The 25,832-nt window shown below is 50.3% G+C and overlaps 1 pseudogene; it reads left to right on the top strand.

Moving 5' to 3' along the window:
- Positions 1–25,775, top strand: part of LOC138096820 (carcinoembryonic antigen-related cell adhesion molecule 7-like) — a 38,593-nt pseudogene extending 12,818 nt beyond the window's left edge.
- Positions 25,776–25,832: the final 57 nt, after the last annotated feature.

Raw genomic sequence — 25,832 nt, 5'->3', positions numbered from 1 at the left:
AGAAGCCCGCACACTGCAATGAAAAGGATCCCCGGCTACCCACGACGAGAGAAAGACTGTTTGCAGCAACAAAGATCTAGCGCAGCCAAAAATAAAATTAAAAAAACTCATTTCTAAAAAAATCTATGAACTTTCAGAAGTTAAACAATCGATGTTAGCAACACCCCCAATCAATCAATCAATCAATCAATATGTCATTCCTACCCTAAAGAAGACCTCCAGTTACTTCCCTTCAAAGAGTAACCAGCATCCTCACTTCCAATGCATGAGATAGGTCTGCCTTTTCATGCTTTTCCACATAGGAAAAACACAGTATGTCCTTACATGTGTCTGGTTCTTTCATTCAACATTATGAGAGTCATCCATCTCATTGTGTACTGTTGTGCTTAATTTATTCTCATTTCTGTATCATTGTATCTGCTGTAACCACACGTTCTGGGAAGCAAACTCACTTAGAAGGACAATGCAGATAGTGGAGTGCAGTTTATTACACCAGCGGGCCCAGGGCAGAGTCTCCTCTTAGCCAAGGACCCTGACCAGTTTTTGTGAAAACCTTATATACCCTAAGCATACGTGCCCAAACCCACCTCCCCAAAATTCCCTGACACTAGTCTGAACAATGGAAAAAGAAATATACAATCAAAGTTAACCCATGATTCATATACCTTATCAATAGGCCTGTGGTCATACCCCAATAAGCATAATAGAATGTATGATTCTATTCGGTTACACAGATAATTAGGGGTTTTTTTAGGCGATGGAGAGGCCTGGGGCTCTTCCTTCCGGGGGCCTGGTTTTCCAGTTGGTATGTCGTTTCCATAGATACTAGGCATATAGCTCAAAGTCCACAGTCCAGCCCAAGATGGAGTCCTGCTTTCAAGATAGAGCCTGTTCTGTTTCCTCCTTCATATCCATTGTAGAATTTCATAATCTATCTCTTCTAATGATCACCCAACAGAACGTTAGCAAGCAGGAGAAAATGGGTAATAAAAGCCTTTCTCTGAAGCTAAAAGTTTCAAAGGGATGAAAGCCTGGGATGCTGAGTCACCCCGGACATGGTGAGGGCCTGGCCCATGACGCTGACTTAAACAACCACTGCTGATGCCTTTCAGACTGACACAGTTGCACAGTCTTCTCTGAACTTTGATGCCCAGGAGTCAAAGAAAGCAACTTCAGGTCCCCCATCTCCAACAGCCACAGAAACAGTTTACGGAGAAGTGAAGAAGAAGAGGGAGGAGGAGGAGAGAAGAAGAGAAGCAAAAAGGAGAAGCAATGCAAAAAAGAAGAGGCAGCGCTCGTGACACTGCTGCTGTCTCAAGGTTCTCATTCCATCATCAGGAGACTCTTTCACCATTAGGGAAAATGGAAGACAGTCTTTCCCCAGCTCTCCTGTAATCCTCTAACAAGGCTCCTCCAGGCTGCCTGGTCACAGCCCTTTCCTTCGGTGTCAATAGATGAAAAGGCACATCCACGAGGAGGTCTGTGGGAAACCCTACCTTCCTGGTCATTGAACTTTGGCAAAGAGGACCTTGGGAGACAGTGGTCAGAATCTCTGCCCCTCCCCATTTGCTGACCTAGACCTCCCCATTTGCTTATTCAGAGCACACTGGCTGAGTAGTATTCCATTGTATGTATGTCCCACCGCTTCTTTATCCATTCATCTTGTGATGGACACCTAGGTTGCTTCCATGTCTCAGCTACTGTAAACAGTGCTTCCCGCCCCAGTCCTGGCCTATTGGAGTCTAACTTGAATTTGCCACACATTTGCAAGTTATGTCCTTCTCACTGAAATGCCTGTGTCAGAAAAGAAGAGAGAAGAAAAGGAAAAGCTTTTCCTAGCTCTTCAAAGTCCAGTAGGAACTCAATATCCACAGGAAATACATATATAATTGAGTTAGGACGGCAAATTCGACAGCTTTGTCCCCAATCAAGGTTGTCGAAGGTAAACACCTTGATGCTTACCTAGAAGACCACCTGAAGGAAAGTTACAGGGCTCAAAATAGCCTGGAGTTAAAATACCCCTCTGGGTCCTCCCCACTATTCTATGCAAAACAAAGAACTCTGTCACTGAAGGAAAAAGAAAATGGACATTAAGGTTGATTACGCCCAGCTTCCATGGGTCCAGCCTCTGGCTGATCTCCAGAATTCCTTGCCCCAGCCGTTTAAGAGATAACTACACCGAACAACCTTGGAGAACAGGCCCCCTTAAGACAGTAGATTTCCACATATATGCCTATATATACTTACTCTTTTTTTTTTAAATTTTACTTTACAATACTGTATTGGTTTTGCCGTACATCAACATGAATCCACCACGAGTGTACACGTGTTCCCAATCCTGGACCCCCCTCCCACCTCCCTCCCCATACCATCGCTCTGGGTCATCCCAGTGCACCAGCCCCAAGCATCCTGTATCCTGGGTTAGTGCAGCAGCTCACTAATCTGACTGCTGCCCCTTCCCGCCTCATTAAAAGTGATCTGTTCCTGTAAAGTGCCAGTCTCGTTTTTTTTTTCCAAACCTTGCCTTCTCTTAACTCCCTTACCCTACACCACCAGTTCCTTTGGAAAGCTCATCTTCAGAGATCCTACCGCGTGAGTGTATGCGTGCTCAATTGTGTCCCATTCTTTTGGACTCCATGGACTGTAGCCCACCAAACTCCTCTGTCCATGGGATTTCCCCCAGGCAAGAACACTGGAGTGGGTTGCCATTTCCTCCTCCAGGAAATTTTCCCAACCCAGGGATTGAACCCGTGTCTCCTTATTGGCAGGAGGATTCTTTACCACTGAGCTACCAGAGAACCTACTGCTGCTGCTAAGTTGCTTTAGTTGTGTCTGACTCTGAGCCCACCAGGCTCCCCTGTCCCTGGGATTCTCCAGGTTAGAACACTGGAGTGGGTTGCCATTTCCTTCTCCAAGGCATGAAAGTGAAAAGTGAAAGTGAAATTGCTCAGTCGTGTCCGACTCATCGCGACCCCATGGACTGCAGCCTACCAGGCTCTTCCGTCTATGGGATTTTCCAGGCAAGAGTACTGGAGTGGGGTGCCATTGTCTTCTCCGAGACAGAGAACCTAATAGAAGTAACTAAACAACTACTTGTCTAGGTCCATAAGTAATCCTTAATTTTTAAAATGCAGGTATGTTTAAAGAACTTCATGGGCTTCATTTCAAGAACTGCCCACAGAGGAAGGGATTATCACTTCGGGGAGGGGGGTGGCAGTCAGCTCTTGTTGTTCAGTTGCCCAGTCATGTCCGACTCTTGTGACCCCGCAGACTGCAGCACGCCAGGCCTCTCTGTCCCTCACCATCTCCCGAAGTTTGACCAAGTTCATGTCCATTGCATCGGTGATGTCATCCTGCAATCTCATCCTCTGACATCCTCTCCTCCTCCTGCCCTCAATCTTTCCCAGCATCAGGGACTTTTCCAATGAGTCAGCTGTTTGCCAGGAGGGATTGGGGGCAGGAGGAGAAGGGGACGACAGAGGATGAGATGGCTGGATGGCATCACCGACTTGATGGACATGAGTTTAAGTGAACTCTGGGAGTTGGTGATGGACAGGGAGGCCTGGCGTGCTGCGATTCATGGGGTTGCAAAGAGTCAGACACAACTGAGCGACTGAACTAAACTGAACTTGCATCACCTGACCAACTAGAATTTCAGCTTCAGCATCTGTCATTCCAACAAGTATTCAGGGTTGATTTCCCTTAAGATTGACTGGTTTGATCTCCTTGCTATCCAAGGAACTCTCAGGAGTCTTCTCCAACACCACAGTTTGAAGGCATGGATTCTTTGGTACTCCGCCTTCTTTATGGTCCAGCTCTCACAGCCATACGTGACCACTGGGCAGACCGTAGTCTTGACTACATGGATCTTTGTTGGCAAAATCATGTCTCTGCTTTTCAACACGCTGTCTAGGTTTGTCATCACATTCCTGCCAAGAAGCATATGTCTTCTGATTTCATGGCTGCAGTCACCATCTGCAGTGATTTTAGAGCCCAAGAAGAGGAAATCTGTCACTACTTCCACCTTTTCCCCTTCTATCTGCCATGAAGTAATGGGGCCGGATGCCATGGTCTTAATTTTTTTAATATTTCGCTTTAAGCCAGCTCTTTCACTCTCCTTCACCCTCATCAACAGGCTCTTTAGTTCCTCTTTGCTTTCTGCCATTAGAGTGGTATCTGTATATCTGAGGTTGCTGATGTCAACAACAACCAGATACAATCTGGTTTTGTCTAGTCAGCTCTTATCATATACAATCTGCTGGGACTAAGGAAAAGACTCAGAAATTTACCCTTTAGAGATTATTTAAATAATGGCCAAAGAATGTACCATTTAGGTTATTGGTTGGTTTTTCCCCCCCTTCCTTTTAAGACATTCTGCCATTTTAATTTTTGTAACTGCTTGTTTATGTGAAAGGGGTTCTGTTTAACTTGCTGCATAAGCCAGTCTGACTGCTTTAGAGAAAAGCTGAGCGACATCCTGCATGTCCCTCTGGCCAGGAGCTCCCCAAGCCTTCTCTGTGAGGGGCTCCACACAGAGAATAAGAAGCAGCAGTTTTCTACAGTCATGCCCAGAAATGGATCCCACCCCCTTTCTAGGCACCTCAGGCCAGTCATCCTGCTCAGTTGCTCAATCATGTCCAACTCTGTGCAACCCCATTGACTGTAGCCCTCCAGGCTCCTCTGTCCATGGGATTCTCCTGGCAAGGATACTGGGGTGTTTTGCCATTCACTTCGCCAGGGGATCTTCCCCTCTCAGGGATGGAACCTGTCTCCTGCCTTGGCAGGCCTGTTCTTTACTACTAGCACCACCTGGAAAGTCCCAGGCCAGTCATCAACCCCCCCCCCCCTTCCGTCTGCCCCGCTTACCTTCTCAGGACGCCTTGGTCTCTGCTGAGGGGTGTTTGGTCCTTGAGAAACAGGAGCGCCCTGAAGGGAACATGCCCCCTCGCTTTGTTGGCATTACTTATGGCCGGCCTAGAAAGCCGCACTGGTGCACATGCTCCTTAGGACACAAGGGGTGGATTATGACTCAGCTGTGGGCTTCTTGAAGAGTCTCTGGAATTCTTCTCCCATGGGGTCCATGGGAGGGGGAGAGACACGTCTGCTGCTGCTGCTGCTAAGAAGCTTCAGTCGTGTCCGACTCTGTGCGACCCCATAGACGGCAGCCCACCAGGTTGCTCCGTCCCTGGGATTCTCCAGGCAAGAACACTGGAGTGGGTTGCCATTTCCTTCTCCAATGCATGAAAGTGAAAACTGAAAGTGAAGTCGCTCAGTTATGTCTGACTCATTACAACCTCATGGACAGCAGCGTACCAGGCTCCTCCATCTGTGGGATTTTCCAGGCAAGAGTACTGGAGTGGGGTGCCATTGCCTTCTCTGAGGCACGTCTACTTCCCACCAGCCTTCTGCACAGACGAGGCCTCCTTGAGCTGCTGAGAGAAAGGCTTTATTCCACCTTCATGATGACCTCCTACTGCGTCCCCCAGAGAGGGGTGGCTGGGAGCACTCTGTACGCACATAACTCTTTCAGGGTTTTCTCACCCTGACACAGACTGTGTACACCTCCCCTCATGCACACACTTCTGCATAATTTAATTTTGCCTGGCTGAGAAATCTGTATGTAGGTCAGGAAGCAACAGTTAAAACTGGACATGGAACAACAGACTGATTCCAAATAGGAAGAGGAGGACGTCAAGGCTGTATATTGTCACCCTGCTTATTTAACTTCTATGCAGAGTACATCATGAGAAACGCTGGACTGGAAGAAACACAAGCTGGAATCAAGATTGCCAGGAGAAATATCAATAACCTCAGATATGCAGATGACACCACCCTTATGGCAGAAAGTGAAGAGGAACTAAAAAGCCTCTTGATGAAAGTAAAAGAGGAGAGTGAAAAAGTTGACTTAAAGCTCAACATTCAGAAAACGAAGATCATGGCATCCGGTCCCATCACTTGATGGCAAATAGATGGGAAAACAGTGGAAACAGTGTCAGACTATTTTTTTGGACTCCAAAATCACTGCAGATGGTGACTGCAGCCATGAAATTAAAAGACGCTTACTCCTTGGAAAAAAAAGTTATGACCAACCTAGATAGCATATTCAAAAGCAGAGACATTACTTTGCCAACAAAGGTCTGTCTAGTCAAGGCTATGGTTTTTCCAGTAGTCATGTATGGATGTGAGAGTTGGATTGTGAAGAAGGCTGAGTGCCGAAGAATGGATGCTTTTGACCTGTGGTGTTGGAGAAGACTCTTGAGAGTCCCTTGGACTGCAGGGAGATCCAACCAGTCCATTCTGAAGGAGATCAGCCCTGGGATTTCTTTGGAGGGAATGATGCTAAAGCTGAAACTCCAGTACTTTGGCCACCTCATGCAAAGAGTTGACTCATTGGAAAAGACTCTGATGCTTGGAGGGATTGGGGGCAGGAGGAGAAGGGGACGACCAAGGATGAGATGGCTGGATGGCATCACTAACTCGATGGACGTGAGTCTGAGTGAACTCCGGGAGCTGGTGATGGACAGGGAGGCCTGGCATGCTGCGATTCATGGGGTCACAAAGAGTCGGACATGACTGAGCGACTGAACTGAACTGAACTGAATGTTGATTTGCAAAATTGCAGGTTTACAGCAAAGTGATTCAGTTACATATATATTTTTTCTTTTTCAAATTCTTTTCTATTATATGTTATTACAGGATATTAAATATAGTTCTCTGTGCTATAAAGTAGGTCCTTGTTGTTAATTTTATATATAATAGTGTATATCTGTTAATTCTAAGTTCCTAATTTACCCCCCTTCCCCTTTGGTAACCATAAGATGTTTCCTATGTCTGTGACTGTAAGTGTGAATACATCCTCCAAAAGTGCCCTGACATACCCCAAGTTCATGCACTTGCTTTTCTAATGGTCTAGAACCAAGCCACAATATCTCTGAGGTATGTGTGTGTAGAGAGGAAAAAAAAAAAAGAGGAAGAGGGGACCAGAGAGGCAGGAAGGACTGAGAAGAGAGGGAGGGGCCTGGGCAGAGACCCTGTCCCCGGGTCTCGTGACCCAGGGAAGTGCTCCTGCCCCAGGTGGAGGCGCAGCCAGAGGGAGGAGGACAGCAGAGCTCACACGATGGACATTAGTGCTTGTGAGCACCTTCTCATAGAGAGAGGGACACAGCAGACCGCAGGCACCATGGGGACCCCCTCAGGCCCTCCCCGCAGACGGTGCATCCCCTGGAACAGGCTCCTGCTGGCAGGTGAGAGGGGACAGTTTTCAGGGAGGGGGCAGAGACTGGAGAACAAGAGACTGGCTGGTCCCTGGGGGAGACGGGGCTCTGAGAGGGGACAGGGGGCTTCTGTTCAGACCTGAGGGCAGAGGGCGACGGACCGGGGAGGGAGGGGCTCAGCCACAGGAGACTCTGCTTGAGCTAGAGCTGGCGAGGGGCGGGAGGACTCAACTGCTGTAGGTTTTATCAGCTATTCTTCACTGAGCAGTAACTGTTGAAAACTGATGACGATAATAATAATTTATGTCTTCATTTCACTACAGAAAAAGACATAACCAGCACAGTAAACACTGTCCTTACCCGGCACCCTTAGAAACTGACAAATAAAACCAGGCTGTGGAATTCCTGGGAACTCTCCTTCCTTCATCCCCAGGTACTAATCTCTGGAGCCTGGTCCAGGCCCTGGGTTTCAAGCAGGATCAGACAAGCCCCTGCCCTCACGGAGCCCGCGCTCTGTGGGGAGGAAGACACACAAGCAGAGATGGAGAGTGTGCTGGCAGGTGCTCCAGGCGTCACGCAGGAACCGGAGCAGGGAAGGGTCAGCAGTGAGCAGGAGGGTCTTTACAGCAGCTGGTCGGGGGGAGGGGCATCTCCCAAGAGGCCCTGAGTGTGAGCAGGCGTGTGAGGGCAGTGAGGGGGTGAGCCAGGGGACAGCTGGGGAAGCAGAGGAAAAAACGAGCCCAGAGGCGCTGAAGTGACCGGGGGTCATGCTGCAGATGTTGAAACAGTAGGACACACATACATACACATATAAGCACACACACACACACACACACACACACACACACACCCAAAGCGGAGGGATGAAGAGATCTGTTCAGGACCCAGGCACCATTTTTTCATCCCAGCACACAAGTCAGAATATTAACTGGTTTCTCTCTCTTCCCTCCTAGTCTCTCTCTTAAACTTCTGGCCCCCGCCCACCACTGGACAACTCCCTGTTAAACTGTTGCCCCACCTTGCCACAGAAGGGACGGATGTTCTCCTACTTGCCCACGGTCTGCCAGAGAAGCCTCTAGGCTGTGCCTGCCTGGCACAGAGGAGAAAGGGTAGACAGCACCCAGCTAATTGCATCATACAGAGTAGACTCTAATGCAACTACCAAAGGCTCTGCCCACAGTGGTCGGGAGACACTTTACCCCAACAGGACCCTGCTGATCCAGAACGTCATCCAGGAAGACACAGGATCCTACACCCTGCCTGTTGCAAAGAACGATTTACAGACAGAAAGACAAACCGGACATCTCTGTGTATACTGTGAGTGCTTCCTCTCTGACCTCGGAGTTTAGGGGGGAGGGAGGTGAGTTCTATTCACACACTGTGGCGTTAAAATGTGGAGCTGAGACTCAGAACACCTCCTACATGTGGTGGTTCAACAATCAGAGCCTCCCCAGCAGCACCAGGCTGGAACTGTCTGAGGACCACAGGATTCTCACTATACTTGCTGTGACAAGCAACGACAGAGGACCCTATGTGTGTGAAGCCCGGAACCCAGTGAGTGTCAGCCGCAGTGACCCATTCACCCTGGATGTCCTCTGTGAGTAACCTCTGTTCCTACATGGTCCAGGCTGCCTACCCAAATCCATGCTGCCAGGGGCCAGGCCATACCCATCCCTGTCAGGCCTATGCACATGGATTCCCACCCCCGGACACTGAGACTGGCCATGACTTCCTGTTTCAGGCAAGTTCAGGCAGGCCTACCTTAAATCAAGATGGAGAGGGAAGGGGCTGCTCTGTCTTGAGGAGCTGAGGATCACCAGAATATAATGGGAGAAACAGATGAATATGTCAGACTCACAATCAGTGAAGGGGAATGATGAGAAATTTTTCAGACATGCATGTGAACAGCTCAGAAGAACCTTTGGGGCCCTAATACAGACCAAGAATTTGCTTCCCTCTGATTGCACCACGTGTGGCTTTATGCTCTTTGCTTCAGATGGCCCGGCCACCCCCACCACTTCCTCCTCAGACTCCTGTTACCATCCAGAGGAAAACCTCACCTCTTCTGCCACACAGGATTCTTGGCTTGTCAATGCGAAGCCCCAGAAATACGCCCAGGTTCTCTTTATCCCCAACCATACCGTGTACTCTCAGACCCAACATTACCTGACAGGCCTGGATAGCACCACAGTCAGAAAATCAGGGTCTCTAATAAGTGGTCCATTAAGCATTCTGACTGAGCCTCAGGTGGAGATCTCTCTGGTTTTCTTTCTTTTTTTCCTATCTTCTTTCTCTCTTTCAAGAGAAGGTTGGAGGGGTGGGAGGGAGAAAGAAAGAGGCAGAGACAGAGAAGTGAAGTGACCCCATGGACTGAATAGTCCGTGGAATTCTCCAGGCCAGGATAAGGGAGTGGGTAGCCTTTCCCTTCTCCAGGGGATCTTCCCAACCCAGGGATCGAACCCAGGTCCCTTGCATTGCAGGCGGATTCTTTACTCAACTGAGATATGAGGGAGGCCCAGAGAGAGAGAAGGGAGTGAGAAATAGAGACGGGGGAGAGAGAAAAAGAGGGAGAGAGACCCAGAGCGAGACTTCTCTGGTTTTCTAAAACATCCGGGAAGTAATTATTAACCAAGCTGTGTCCCATAGACAGTTCCCCTAGTTTATAGAAGGACTAGTTTTTACAGCCTTTTGTTAAAACCATAACCACTTCTCTCCAGAGATTTCGTTCACCATGATATTCACTCCACAGGCCAGGATTAAAAGACTTCTTCAGATTAAGAAATCATTCAACTATAATCTCCCGTGGTCCTAAGACCATGAAAACTAACCTGATCATCTTAATTCCCAACTAAATTATTTCACAAATGGGAACACGTTCCTTAATAATATAAAGCTGTTCTGGTTCCTTAATAATATAAAGCTGTTCTGCCCAAAACATGGAGAGGGCTGGCAAGCCTGCCTCCCCGAAATAAACAGATGTGTGAAGGTCCATATAGTCAAAGTTATGGTTTGTCCAGTAGTCAGGTAAGGATGTGAGAATTGACCATAAAGAAGGCTGAGTGCCAAAGAATTGATGCTTTCAAACTGTGGTGCTGGAGAAGACTTTTGAGAGTCCCTGGGGAGTTGGTGTTGGACAGGGAGGCCTGGCGTGCTGCAATTCATGGGGTTGCAAAGAGTCGGACATGACTGAGCGACCGAACTGAACTGAACTGAACTGGACAGCCAAGAGATCAAACAAATCAATCCTAAAGGAAATCAACCCTGAATATTCATCGGAAGGACTGACGCTGAAGCTGAAGCTCCAGTACTTTGGCCACCTGATGCAAAGAGCCGACTCATGGAAAAGACCCTGACGCTGGGAAAGATTGAGGGCAGGAGGAGAAGAGGGCAACAGAGGATGAGATGGTTGGATGGCATCACGGACTCAATGGACAAGAGTTTGAGCAAACTCTGGGAGATAGTGAAGGACAGGGAAGCCTGGTGTGCCGCAGCCTGTGGGTCACAGTCAGACATAACTGAGCAACTGAACAACAATGTACTGAATGAGAGGGGCTAACATTTACTCTGTCACAGATCTTTGGATAGGGTCACGTGGAAGCATCATAGAAGATTTCCATCTGATGATGAGATTGCTGGATACATGGGCTGAGAAGAGGTTCCCGGGGCTGATACCACAAGCTGTCCAACACTACAATGTTGTTCCAGCAACCAGGCAAGGGTTCCCCTCGCGTGATCTGGGGGTCAGAGGAGATGTAAAGTCATCTCTTTCCCATTGTCACCTGAACAAAGACCCAGGGCCTTCCTCACAGTCGCCTTTACAGAGGTCACTGGGCCCCGAGACTGCGGAGGGAGCAAGGCCCAGGCCCCCGACCCACTCTCAGCCATTTATCTCCTCTGTATCTCCACAGCCCCGGTGGCACGGCCCTCCCTCCAAGCCAGCAACACCACAGTCACAGAACATGACGGTCCCGTGGTCCTGACCTGCCTCGCAGATGAGACTGGGGTCACCATACACTGGCTCTTCAAAGGCCAGGGAAGATGACAGAGGGGATGAGCCTCACCCCCGACAACAGCACCCTCACCCTAGACTGGGTCAGCAGAGGGGACACCGGGAATTACCAGCGTGAAGTCTCTAGCGGGGGCAACTCCAGAATAAGTGACCCCCGTAGGCTGAGTGAGTGGCCGTCATTACCTCCTGTGTTAGCTGCTCAGTCCTGTCTGACTCTTTGCAACACCACAGACTGCAGCCCGCTAGGCTCCTCTGTCCATTGGATTTCCCAGGCAAGAATCCTGGAGTGGGTTGCCCTTCCTTTCTCCAGGGGATCTTTCCAGCTCAGGGACTGAACCCATGTCTCCTGCATTATCGTCTAATCCTCCAGGGAAGCCCATTTTAACATGGATAACCTTAATTCCACCAACAATTAGCCGGTCATCTCATTTCCTTCACTTCAAGCAAGTGGAACGTGTGCTGCCCCTCCCCTCCTCACCCCCTGATTTCTCCTGGCCCTCTGCTGTGAAGCCTCGTTGCCAAGACCGCTGGAAGCAGCTCTAAAATCAGTCCCTGGGACTTCCTGGGCAGCCCAGCGGTGAAGACTGCACCTTCCACTGCAGACGTTGCCGTGTCCTCCTCGAGGGGATCTTCCCCACCCCGGGACTGGATCCGTGTCTCTTACGTCTCCTGCAGTGGCAGGCAAGTTCTTTACCACTAGTTCCGCCTGGGAAGCCCCAGTGAGGTATTAAAGTCTAAATCTCCTTTTTCTTATGTGTACAGTGGTGTTTATATGCACTTTAATAAAGTTTTGTGATAGGCTTTCCAAGGAAGGTGGAAATCACACAGCAGACATGTAATCAGGAAGCAGGGCTTCCCTGGTGCCTCAGCTGATAAAGAATTCACCTGCAGTGCAGGAGACCTGGGTTCAGTCCCTCAGCTGGGAAGATCCCCTGGAGAAGGGAAAGGCTACCCTCTCCAGCATTCAGGCCAGGAGAATTCCATGGACTGTATAGCCCATGTGGTCTCAAAGAGTCCAACAGGACTGAGCGACTTTCACTTTTTCACTTTCAAGTGTTCAGTATGCTAGCTGGCACTGCTGTGACTGCAGGCTTGCCGGCACACTCGACTCCACGTCCCTCCACCTGTCTTTCTTAGTTGCACAATCGTCTCTACAGTGGAAGTGACACCATTTCTCCCCAGGATGGGCGGTGGTCGTGTGTGGTGAGAGATGGGGGCCTCGAGGACTGTAATTTGCACAACATAATCTCCTATGACTGTGTGTTGTTTGTTGGTCGGTTAGGTCTCTGGTTTGCAGTGCTCTCACGGCCTCTAGTTTCTCACTGAAATTCCCTCTGACTGCCGCATCCATCATTGAAAGCTGGGTGTTGTCGTGTCACTGTTGTGACCGAGCTGTTTCTCCCCTCGATGCTGCCCATTTTGATTCACAATTCTGGTGTTGTTAGGTGCATGATGCTTATAATTGTTCTATTTCCGTGGTGAATGGAAAGTTTTCTTGATATGTAAGGTCCTACTTTGTCTCTTTAGGCTTTTTTGATTTAGAGATTATTATATCAGACACTCATACAGCCACCACAATTCTCTTTTTATTACTATTTGCATAGAATATCTTTTTCCAACCTTACTTCAACCTTCTATGTCTTTGTATCGAAAGTGAGTCCCTTGAAGAGAGTATAGAGATGGGTCATAATTTTAATCCATTCTGTCAGCCTCTGCCTTTAATTTCAAGGTTGAGGCTATCTATGAGTCAGATACTTCCTGATAGGAAAGAGCTCTGCCATCTCGCTACTTGGTATTTGTCCTATTAATTCCCCTATTTCTTCCTCTTTGGTAGTTAAGTGATTTCCTTTCTTAAGTGTCATTTTGATTCTGTTCTTTCCATGTCCAATGTATTTCAGTTTTTTCCTTACTGGCTAACTTGAAGATGACAATTAATATCTTATACAGGTATATATTGAGTTGAAATACCAATTAGATTCTATAATTTATAATACAATATGTAGTATACATCTCCGTTCCCCCCATTCTATACACTTATTGTCATAGATTTCAGCCATCATTATACAATATATGTCCGTTATATAGATTTATAAATATTGTTTCATGAAATACCTTTGAAATGAAAAAGAAAAACAAGTGATTGCAAAAAAGACAATAATATTGGCCTAAATAAGATATTGTGTCACCTTGACCACTGTTCTTCATATATTCCAATGACTTTGAGTTACTCTCCAATGTTTGTTCAGTCATCTGAAAGGATTCCTTTTACATTTCATATGTGGCTTGTGTCCAGGGAATTAACTCCCTTGACTGTAGTTTATCTGGGAAAGTCCTAATTTGAGCTTCACTGAAGGAGACTTTTCCTGTACATTGCTCTCCTGGTTGACAGTCTTCCTTTTAGGACTTAAAGCAGCGGTCCCGATACCTTCTGGCCCCTTTCCTCTGATGTGAAATTTCATTTTCACCTTATTGAAGATCCACTGTACATGATAAGTCACTTCTCTCTTGCTGCTTTAATCATCCCTCTTTCCCTCGGTCTTTCAGTGATTTGACTATATTCTGTCAGAACACCTGTATCTTGAAAGATCCTTTTTTGGGGTTCCTTAACCACCCTTGGACTGTGAAGAAAGCTGAGCGATGAAGAATTGATGCTTTTGAACTGTGGTGATGGAGAAGACTCTTGTGAGTTCCTTGGACTGCAAGGAGATCCAACCAGTCCATCCTAAAGGAGACCAGTCCTGGGTGGTCGTTGGAAGGACTGATGCTGAGGCTGAAACTTCAGTATTTTGGCCACTTCATGCGAAGAGCTGACTCATTGGAAAAGACCCTGATGCTGGGAGGGATTAGGGGCAGCAGGAGAAGGGGACGACAGAGGATGAGATGGTTGGATGTCATCACCAACTCGATGCACATGAGTTTGGGTAAACTCCGGGATTGGTGATGGTCAGGGAGGCCTGGTGTGCTGCAATTCATGGGGTCGCAAAGAGTCGGACACAATTGAGCGACTGAACTGAACTGAACTGAACCACCCTTGATATGTAATCTCTCATCTAGTTTAGGAAGTTTTAAGCCATTTATTTTTAATATTTTTTTCATTGCTTTTTTCTCTCTTCTCCTTCAGGAACTGCCATTCTGCATATGTTTGTCCACTTGATGGAGTTCTGCATAGTACTTTGCCTGGTTTCACTATTCCTCATTTTTTTCCTTTCTACTCCCCAGTCTGAATAATTTTTTTTCTATCTTCATGTTCACTGATTCTTCTACCTGCTCAAATGTGCGGATGAATCACTCTTGTAAGTTATTGCTTTCAGTTCTTATACTTCAGCTTCAGATTCTCTTCAACCGTGGATAAATAATTTAACAGTAAGAAAGAACGTGTTCTTCTTGAGAAGCAGGTTCTTCTCAGACCTCTCCAATACGGATACAGCCATCCTCCCACACTAACAACTACAGTACTTTAGACATGAACACTGATTATAAAGCTACCTGGGTCAATCTCAGACAAGCACATTAGGAGTAGAAACACACAAGAGAGAGAGAAGGCTAGTTTTGGACCCTGAGAAGGAAGGCTCATCCCAAGGAGCACTCAGATGGCATCAATCAAGGAGCTGAACTTGTCCTCAAGTTTGATGTACACTCTTCCCTCTCTAAATGATCAGGACCCACAGACAAAGTCATGTTCTTCAGTAGTCAGTTCCTCCCTCCTAGAATCCCCGTGCACATTCCAAGCTGGGTGCAAACAGGCCAGGTGATATGGGGACAAGCATCCCACGGTCCGTGAATCAGTGGGCAGAGTTTACGGCTCACTGAGGAGGCGGTGCTGGTCCGAGACAAGCAACGGTGTCAGGACAGAGGATGCAGGGCCCCATCAGCGTGAGGTGTCCCCCCAGTCAGAGTCTGCAGTTGTGACCCCAGCTCCCCAGATGAGCCTGTGAATGACTCTCAACACCTTACATCTTCCCTGGTAATTTCACTGGAAGCCGGTGTGTAATGAATGCAAATAATGAGGGTGTGGGGAGTCTCCTTTCAGAGCCTGTAGAAGAATGTGTCCAATTAACTGTGCACGACTCAGCTATTCTTGTCATGGTTTGGTTATTATTTGTGTGCAACACACTGGATCTTGTGCCTCAGTTTCCTCACCTGTAAAACTGGAGACCAGCTGGATCTTAGGGATGGTGTGAGGATGTTCACTAGGAAGATGATGAGATTAAAATCCTTCCCCGGGTACCTACACAGAGTCAGCATGCAAGAAATCTTTTAACAGGTGATATTTTGTTTTTCAACATTGTTGTTTTGGGGCTGTAAAGTCGGACAACTTGATTGCATTTTGTTTCATCCAGATCTAGTTCTATGACTTCCGTTGAGTTATTGAACTATTATGTGTCTCGATTTATGTATGTACAGTGGGGCTCACAACCCCTCCCTCATGGAGGGGGAAAGATCCAAACAGTTGGGTGTAAAGGATTTCCCACTGTGCCAGTGATACGAGAGGACCTAGAAACAGTTGGCTAATATGATTACTACAAATCAGTGTTGAGTGGACTGGAGAGGACCTGCCCTCTAAGATCGACAATAGTGATGGAAAGGAAAAATCACAGGAAGAGGGCATAATGTGAGACAGAAAGAGTCCTTCAAAGGAGAGTGAACAGGACGTGGAAATGGCTACAGTGAGAGAATGGAGAGTTAGAGCAAACCCAGGGTTTCAAATCTGAATAAGAGGAAAACGATGCAACCACGTGCGGTGGGAGAGTCAGAAGGACACCGTGATGACAAAACAGACAGCCACACAGGCCTCAGAGCATTTCCTTCCTCCTAACCAGGCCCTCTCCCGTAAGACTCCTCTGGGTATTCCCTCCAGTGAACTTGGACCCCATTTCCCCTCTCTCTTCCTCTTCTGCTTTCAGGGCGAGAAAACAGCCAAGCCCTCAGTGTGGGGGCCATTACTGGCATCGTGATTGGGGTCCTGCTTGTGCTGACGCCGCTGGCTGTCCTGGGGCGTTTCATTTTCCTTCACAGGTACAGTGGCATTCCCAGATGCTGCTCCTGCCCCAGGTTGACCCTAGTCCTAGAGGAAGGACACCCCATCCTCCAATTTCCAGCCTGGATCTCCAGGACCTCCCCACTTCCCCATGGATATTCTCTCTCGTCCTTCAGTTCCTGCCTCACCTGGTATTGACCTGTGGCAGCTTCCTTAACACCGTCCTCATTTATTTTGTTATTTAGTCGCGAAGTTGGGTCCATCTCTTTTGCCACTCCATGGACTCCTGTGTCCATGGAATTTCCAGGCAGGAATACTGGGGTGGGTTGCCATTTCCTTCCCTAAGGAATCTTCCTAACTCAGGGATAGAACCCGCGTCTCCTGCATTGGCAAGCAGATTCTTTACCTCTGAGCCACCAGGGAAGCCTCATCTATCAGTTAACACAATTAACACCCCTCCTTGTCCTAGTTCCCTATATGTACGCTGGCAGGTAGTAAGTACTCAGAAAAAGGTATCTCTTCCTGTATATTTCAACCCAGCTACTCTATGAGGGGCAGTCACAGGGCCAGGACCTGAGGGGCATCCTGACCAAGGTCACGCTTGGCCAGAGAGTGGAAGTCTGGACAGGCCAGGTGGGGTCAAATGCCCCCAGCTGGCAGATGCGTTAACGACACCCCTACTGCATGAGACAGAACATCGTGCCGGGTCAGCGGGTGGTGGGATGTCCAGGTGATGGAGACAGTGGACAAGGCCGCTGTTACATCTCAGCATCTCCTGGGTGAGGGCAGGGGCCACAGCAGCAACACTGCCCTCAGTGAGACCCCAGAGTCGCTGGCTTCCCTTTCCTCCCCACGCACTGGCCCTGCTCTCCCCATAAGCATGGTGCATCCACTCAGACAGAGCTCTGGATGGATGGATGACTTTCCCAGAGCCCTGGTCGCCACTTTCTTCTGAACCCTATTAGCCTATGGCCCTGCCCCTCTGGACTCAGGGCAGATACGGCTTCTTAAGGACTTTCCTCAGCCTCCTTGCTGGGCCCTCCCCTCTAAGAAGCCTTGGTGGAGAAAGGAGGAGTCCAGCCTCTCCTTGGACGTGGGGGTCCTCCTGTCCCGTGTTCTGACACCAAAGCCTTGACTTCCGTCTACACTCCTCACAAATATGCCTGTTTTGTTTTTCTTCCCTAACCCCGGCTGCCTGCACAACAGCGGGAACTGGCCTCCAGCGTCCACCTCAGGTGTCTCTTCAGCCCAGGACAGCGGGGCGCCTGGGCAGGCCCTGCCCTGTCTGTTCCTGCCTGCCTCGCCCAGGGTCTCTGGCCCTTTCTCTGGGGCTTCAGCACAGCAGACCCTGACTGGCTAGTCTGCTTGTCCTGTGGCTTATAATCCTGGGAGGCTCTCTTGCCTTCACTGGGGCCTGAAATTGCCAGTGTCTTTCCCTTGGTGGGGCTCTTTCTCCCATGGTTCTCCGGAAGGTGGACTCTCAGCCTCTTCTGAGAGAATGGGCTAAGCTTCCTCACATGCTCAGTGGTAACTCCTGTCTCCTCCCAGGACGTGGTCCCTCTGGCAGCTCTGTCTCCCAGGTGAGTACATCCCTTCCTTGTCTCTTCCCCCCAGCGTCCCTGCTTCACAGGCTCAGGGCAGGGGGCCTGTCCAACCCTGACGCACTGTGCAGACCCTTTTCACTCGAGGGTAGTTGACAGTCGCTCAGTCATGTCCGACTCATGTGACCCCATGGACTGTAGCCCTCCAGGCTCTTCTGTCTATGGAATTTTCCAGGCAAGAATACTGGAGCGGGTTGTCATTGCCTTCTCAGAGGATCTTCCTGACCCAGGGAATGAACCTGGTTCTCCCACACTGCAGGCAGATTCTTTACCTCTGAGCCAACAGGGAAACTCAATAAGAGTCGTTAAGACATGGCAATTCCCACCATGCCAGGACCTGGATGCGTTTCAGGGACATGATCACCCACCACCTTATCCTGAGGCTGCCCTGGTCCCCTCACTTGGCCTCAAGAGAATCTTGGAGTCCAGAAGGAACCAGCTGAGCCCTGGATTATCAGTCAGGGGAGCCAGGCTAACAAGGGTGGGATACACAGTTCAGATAGGATTTGGGGTGGGGGCTTCAAGCTTGGAGATGGATGCTTGGGGGAAATGACTCTCCTTCCCTCTCCACTGAGGCCCACTCTCTCCCATGCCCCAGGCCTCCCTACCTGATGCCAGGCCACCAGTTCCCATCTACCAGGTGAGTGTATGGAACCAAGTTCTGATCTCATAAGCCCAAGGGGCTGAGGAAATGCCCCCTTTACACCTGGCTATGTTTGGAGGTTCAAGAAATAGGAGGAAAGATGGAAAATGGGATGAAGAGGAGACGGGTCTGGACCCAAAACCTCTGATACAAACAACCCCCCGGTGCCACCCTGGGGGACCCGGGGCTGGGAAGTCCCTGATACCACATCTGAGAAGGTTACATGAGCTTGGAGGCATTGGTTTTCTTTTGCAGGAATTACTACGCCCCGACACAGACGTTTACTGTCATATCAACCACAAAGCAGATGTGGGTCTTTAGTTCCCCTTGACACACCTGCTTACGGACTGTGGGAAAGAGCTTATCTGAGACCCAAGACCCGAGTGAGGTCAAGGGGAAGAGCCTGAGGCAGAGAACCGGCTCTGAGCCCTGAGGGTATTGGGGAATCTGGGTCCAGCGTCCGGGTCCCTCCTGGATTCCTGGAGACCCTGACAGGCTGCCCTGAACTCTAGATGGACCAGAACTCAGGCTACCATTCCCACAGTTGGAGGGAGGAAGGCCCACAGGGCAAGTGACTGGGCCTGTGACCCATTGTGGACCCCCCAAGGTCTGAATAAAGAGCACTTCCCCTTTGTGGCTCAGCTGGTAAATAAAGAGCACTTCCCCCTCGCATTGGATTGCAGGTGGATTCTTTACCAGCTGAGCCACAAGGGGAAAGTGCTCTTTATTCAGATCTTGGGTGGTCCCAAGGTTCCATCCCATGGTTGGGAAGATCCCTTGGAGAACAGAAAAGCTACAGACTCCAGTATTCTTGCCTGGAGAATTCCATGGACTATACAGTCCATAGGGTCCCAAAGAGTCGGACACAACTCAGCGACTTTCACTTTCACTTTCCCCTTGCTTTGCAAAATATGCTGCACTTGGGTCTTGTCCAGCCAGTAATTCACCTGAATCTCTGCTCCATTCTCTCCTGGGTCCCACAGGGAAAGTATTAACTCTTAAGTTACCTAACCTCCCCATCCTGGGGGAGGGCACAGGGAAGAATGTGAGGATGGTGGGGGTGGGGACCATACTAATAGGAAAGGAGGGTCACAAGACCCCTGCCCAGCCACATGGGCAATCGGCTGTCCTCACGCTGCCCTGGAGTCATGGACACCTCTCAGTGTTTGATTGCTTGTAACTGAGTCTCTGGAGCACAGAATATGGGATCTTTTGAGAGCCTCTAGCACACGAGTCAGGAAGGAAGAACAAGTCATGGGTGAGACAAATATTATGGGTGAGGCCCCTTTGCAGCCTCTTGGCATCCTAAACCCTCTGGTCCTCCTCACCAGGCCCTGCTGGCCCCAACTGGTGGCTACCTCAAATGAATTTTTGTTGTTCAGTAGCTAAGTCATGTCCGACTCCTTGGGACCGCATGGACTGCAGCACGCCAGGCTTCCCTGTCCCTCAATATCTCCCAGAGTTTGCCCCAAATCATGTCCACTGAGTCAGTGATGGGACAGGAACATTTGTCTGTCCCCAGATCCAAGATCCAGAATGCCTACTCTCTCCATGGGTTTCTTTTGTGTCTCTAAGGGCCTAAGCACTGAGAAAATTGTTCCCTCTTGGGGGACCCAGAGGAGCAATCAGAGTCACCAAAGTAAGAGGGACCCAGAAGCCATGCTCTGAGCAAGGCCCTCCCAGAAATTTCCCGTGCCCTCTGTCCACTTGCCGCTGGTTTCCACTTTGCTCTCCAATGTGAATTGTGAGTCTCCCCCCACCACACACACACACACACACACACACACACACACACACACACATAAGCCTCAGGGCAGAGTTGCAGGCTACACCTAAAACTCAACCTGGCTACCACAGCAAAGGGCCCACCTGTCCCCTCCTCAAAGTGTCCCGAGGGCCTTCCCCCCCGGATCTCACCTGCAGCCCCCACCACACACCTGGGATAGCAGTCTCAGTCTCTCCCTGAGGCCCCTGCAGTAGGTGCTGTTCTCACAAAGGTCCGCTGGGATAGGTGCCACACTCACACACATGTAGCAGGCGTGTGCACAGGGCACAGAGCCCACGGAAGACAGGTGTGCTCAGCCAGTGGCCAGTGTCGTGTGTGCTGAGATGAGATGCGAGGCAGGAGAGACCGCCTGCAAAGCTTCCGGTCATGACTGAGGTCCACATTACTCCTTATCCCCCTGCACACAGCCTCGGATGAGACAAGGTGACACCTCTTATAGTTCCTAATTGTGCTGTAACAAATCAACATAAATTCAGTGGCACAAATCGACCCAAATCAAAGTGTCAAATATGACCCTGTTCTTTCTGGATTCTACAGACAGTTCATTTCTTTGCCTTTCCACGCTGTGAGAGGCTGCCTGCTTTCCTGGGTTCGTGGCCCCTTCCTCCATCTTCAAAGCCAGCAGTGGAGCAGCTTGAAGCTCCCCAAGCTCTGCTTCCATCCTCCCATCTCCTCTGGCTCTGCCTCTCCTGCCTTCCTCTTTCATTTGTAAGGAACATTGTGAATGTATTGGGCTCAGCCAAATACATTCCCCACCATAATCTCCCAGTCACCCCCACCGTATCTCCCATATACCCCCAAATAATCTCCCAGTCACATGATCGGAATTTCATCTGTAGGTTTCCTTAGTTACGGGGCACATTCTTGGGCTTTTAGCATGAGGCTGTGCACCCCCCTCAGGAGTCTTTGCTCTGCTACCACTCCTCTCAAGGCCGGGGTCATCATCTTCCCTCACTGCAATCTGCTCTGGGCATCTTGGACTTTGTCATCCTGATGTGGGGTCAAGTCCAGCCATGACGTCCACAGCACCATCACTGGCCCTGAGCCCTGGAGACAGAGGCCAGTCCACACTCCCTGCAGCTCTCTCCACCTGTTCTTTTCTGTGAAGTGAAAGTTGTTCAGTCATGTCCAACTCTTTGTGACCCCATGGACTGTAACGCACCAGGCACGTCTGTCCGTGGGATTTTCCAGGCAAGAATACTGCAGTGGGTAACCATTCCCTTCTTCAGAGGTCCATCAAACCCGCGTCTTCTGCTTTGCAAACAGATTCTTTACTGTCTGAGCCACCGGGGAAGCCTCTTCTTTTCTAGCAATGCTCGATTTTTCAGAATGAAAAGAAAGCAGATGTGACTCAAAGACCGCAACTCCTAAGTCAGTAGGTGGCCTGTGTTCATCAGCACCATGGACAGTATCTTTGCTGTGCTCAGCCCCGGGGTTCAGCAAGAAGGGGCACCTGGATATCCTGCCCATTTCTATTCTATGAGAACAGTGAACACAGTAGAATGTGTTCAGGGATAACCCAGTTTGCTCTAGTTTATCAATCATGAGCACTTTCTTCTCTCTGTGTATTTGTTATAGCTACACCCATGACAACTTCCAGGTGAATGATTCCTACACATGGAGAGTGTCATCAAGGAGGCTGGGAACTAACCATCCTCGCAGAGTATCTCCCTGCCTCTGAGAGTCAGATAACTGTCTTGTCTTCAACTTAGAGGGAACGTTTCATGATTAAGTCCTGACCTCCAATGCCTGACCTAGGAAACAGCGGTTACCTAGCCTGGAGGGCTCCTGAGCACATCCTGCTGCTGCTGCTGCTGCTGCTGCTAAGTTGCTTCAGTCGTGTCCAACTCTGTGCTACCCCATAGACCGCAGCCCACCAGGCTCCCCCGTCCCTGGGATTCTCCAGGCAAGAACACTGGAGTGGGTTGCCATTTCCTTCTCCAGTGCATGAAAGCGAAAAGTGAAAGTGAAGTCACTCAGTCGTATTCAACTCTTGGCGATCCCTGGACTGCAGCCTACCAGGCTCCTCTGTCCATGGGATTTTCCAGGCAAGAGTACTGGAGTGGGGTGCCATTGCCTTCTCTGAGCACATCCTGTTGTTCCTCAAAACCCAGATGCGGCCCCTTCCCCACGGAGCAAGACTGAGCAGAACACCTGGGCTACCCTCGCAGCTCCTCCTGTCTGAGCCCCAAGCCTGGTGTCAGAGCCTTTGCTCTCTCTCCATGCTTCCAACAGAGCAAAGATCCTGCTGAAGGACAAGTGGGGCCTGAAGACCAGTCTCCAGGGTAGAAGCCATCACCTGAGGGTGCCTCCATCTGCCTGTGAACCCCAGGGAAGAGAAGGAACTAGGGCTCCCACAGTCACTCCCAACTTCCTCTTCCCCACTAAGGTCCCATTGACAGGGATAACTCTGACAACTCAAACCCAGCCTTATACTTCCCAGGTGCTCAGGTCTAATCCATCCAGCATCCCTAATGGTCATTCAAAACACTCAAGTACCCAGTATAATGGTCACCTGGGTACCAGGGGCCTCCCCTGTCTTTCATGGGGACAGATTTCCTCTCACATCCCACAACTGAGGGGTCACCTAGGTCCTCTGTGCCCCTCTGTGCTCACCCTCTCTCTGCCCTGGCTCAGCCCCATTTTCTCTCCCAGACACAGATAGGGCTCCAGTCAAGAGGAGACGAGGATCTGTCCCCCCATGCATCTTTCACACTCTGACTGTGTGAACCCACTCAGCCCCATCCAACACCTCCCTTCACCAGGGCCTTGGCTCTGGGTCCCTGGGCACCAGGACCCCCTTCATTCAGCCTCAGAAGACTGACACCCAGTGTGGCTGTGACACCTGTCCCAGAGGCATGGTTCTCAAGAGTCACCAGGAGACACCTGCAGCTGCACACAGCTGAGCCGTAGGTGTGTAGGGGCGCCTTCATCCCTCCCCTCTCTCCCTGGGATCAGTGGGCATAACTGACCACCTCGCAATGCTAACCACTTCGCCCAGATCCATTCTGATCCTCTAGGCAGAGCGGTACCAGTTAAAGCAGACACTAAGTGGGCTGCAACACCCATGTGCCAACCCAGACCTCATATCTACACTGGGGGCAGACACGCATGTAACACCTCTGCTCATCCATCGAGCCTCCAAGTTCAGTCGCAAGTTCAAAGCTTCAGCCAGGATAACCTCCTTCCTGTTCTTGCTCGTGTAGGCAAGTGCCAACCATTGTGTTGCCAGGGGCCCCCTCCCTCCCCTTCCCTATCTGCCCAAACCTACCTTAAAGTCCATCTGACTATCCAGATCTATTAGCCATCTGCTCCCCAGGGATGCCTTCCATGACCCCAGTCCAGCTGAGACCCCATTACAGACTCTGGATGCACAAGACTTTCCCCTTCAGGGTCCTTCCCTCCATTATAATTAGCTCATTAATTCCAGGACTTTCTCTGAGTGTCTGCCTCCCCATCACAAGTCAAGTGTGTTCACCCAGGACCCAAGTCTATGCTATTCTCTGGAGTCCAGAATGCAACCCAGGCCTGACATGTCACACATGCTCAATAAATACTCTTTAAATAGATAAGGGAATGTACATAACAGATGCAGACCCCCCACCCCACACCCAGTGTGGCACCGAGGGGGAAGAGAATATTCCTTGTGGACACAGGGGCCCTGGCATCAGAGCGGGAGGAGACCTGTAAGTGCCCACGGCTGCTCCAGGGCGGGACGATATTCCTCCTGGAGTCAGCAGGGAGGACAGGGGCCTCTTAACTGTGATGAGTCAGAGCTCTGCTCATTCCCAGATAGTCACACCCACTCCCGTCTCTACTTGGGAAAGTCTTGTAGTCTCCCTGGAGGGTCAGAGCCAGCAGTCTGAGTCCTTCCCCTTCTCACGGAGACCTGACCTAGCTCAGACTCCCAATCCTCCATCCCAAGGGAGTCCCCTGGGGACGGGGGAGCCCCAGCATGAACTCACGGGAATCTGGGTGCAGCTTCTTATCCCAAGGCCCCTGATCTGTGGGGACACCTGGGTCTGGTCCCTGGAAACATCTCAGCCTCCCCAGGCATCTGGGGACAGTTGGGGAACTTCTGGAGCAGGGTGGAAGAGGGGAGCCCAGCTTCTGCAGTTGCTCCATCTCAGAGGGGCTGGGGTCCCATGGGGGTCTCTCCTCCCCTGACAGAGGAGCCTGTGTGACGGAGTCTCCAGGTGGAGCTGCCCCAGGTCTTGGCACCGTGGGGAGGCCAAGAACAGACCACTGATGGGGACACAGATGACTTGAGGGCAGCTGCAGTGCTGTGAGAGGGGCAAGAACAGGGCCTTCTGGGGTCTAGCCCACAGGCTGCCACCCTCTCCCCAGAGCCCCAGAGACTCCCCCGCAGCCCTTCCTTTGAAGTCGCAGTGACTGAGAGCTCCTCCTGAGCACATGTCCACCTGGATGGACGGTTCTCCTAACACAGGGTAATGCCCATCCACTCCCTGGGCTCAACCAGCGCTGGGATGGAGTCAGGAAGCCTGGGGACTCACAGTGACCTGGACCCCGGATAATAGCCCCTCAATCTGGAGGTCAGCGCCCGCCTCTGCCCAGGGCACAGAGCCATCTCACACCCTTTGGTCTTGGCACCCCTGTGTAGCCCCTTACATTGTCCCCAGCTCTGCTCATGACCTCCAGGGGGCACCATTGGGCCACCCAGACAACACACAGCAAATTAACAGGTGAACTTTGCTTTGCCTAAGGAGGTGGGGAAGGAGCCTCATTTCCATCCCTCCCTCTAAACAGCGGTCTCCAACCTTAAGGGCACCAGGACCGGTTTCATGGAAGACGAATGCAAAGTGGTGGAGATGGTTTGGGGATAATTCAAGTGCGTTACAATTACTGTGCACTTATATCTGTTATTATTCCATCAGCTCCACCTCAGACCATCAGGCGTTAGACTCCAGGGGACCCCTCCTCTAACAGACTCTCAGGGCCGCTCCTATATGCCCACACTATCCTACCCAGCCTTCTAGGGGCCTATGGGCACCCATGCCAGCTCCCATCCCTGCCTGGAACCGCCCCTGGGGAAGATCACAGTGACCACAGAAAAGTCAGCCAGGGTGACAGAGGAGCCTGTATAATGGTAAAGAGGACCTGGACAGTTTCTGAACCAGGGCTCAGGCAACAGACACGGAGACTGAGAGTCTCCCAGAACTTGACCCAAGGACCAGGGAGCCCAGAGTCAGCCCACCCCCAGCACCAGGTCCCTCTCTTCCCAGGACACACAGGAAACCTTTTCCTTCTCACCTGAGAACTGCAGCTCCTCCTGACACTCAGTTCTGGGTCTCTGTCCCTGAAAACAGACGCCAGGCTGGTGACACTTGAAAGTGGAGGTCAGGTCCCCTACCATCATCACTCATGTGACCGCTTTCTCTCCTCCAGAGTCAGTGTGTCCTTCCTGCAGGGAGTAAACGCAATCTTCTCACATTTGAGAACAACAGGAAGACCCTGGGCATCCAGCTGGGTTTCTGTGTCACAGGAACAATTACCACCAAAATTTGGAAACCCCTGGATCTGTGATTGTGCTGAGAGACCCCAGACCAAATACAGCAGAGGCCAACACTGGGGTGGGTGGGG

The sequence above is a fragment of the Capricornis sumatraensis genome, chromosome 20 (assembly GCF_032405125.1).
Source record: "Capricornis sumatraensis isolate serow.1 chromosome 20, serow.2, whole genome shotgun sequence".
In the NCBI taxonomy this organism is placed as follows: domain Eukaryota; kingdom Metazoa; phylum Chordata; class Mammalia; order Artiodactyla; family Bovidae; genus Capricornis; species Capricornis sumatraensis.
Note: the sequence above shows the minus strand (reverse complement) of the source record. Positions and strands in the feature narration are given on the sequence as shown.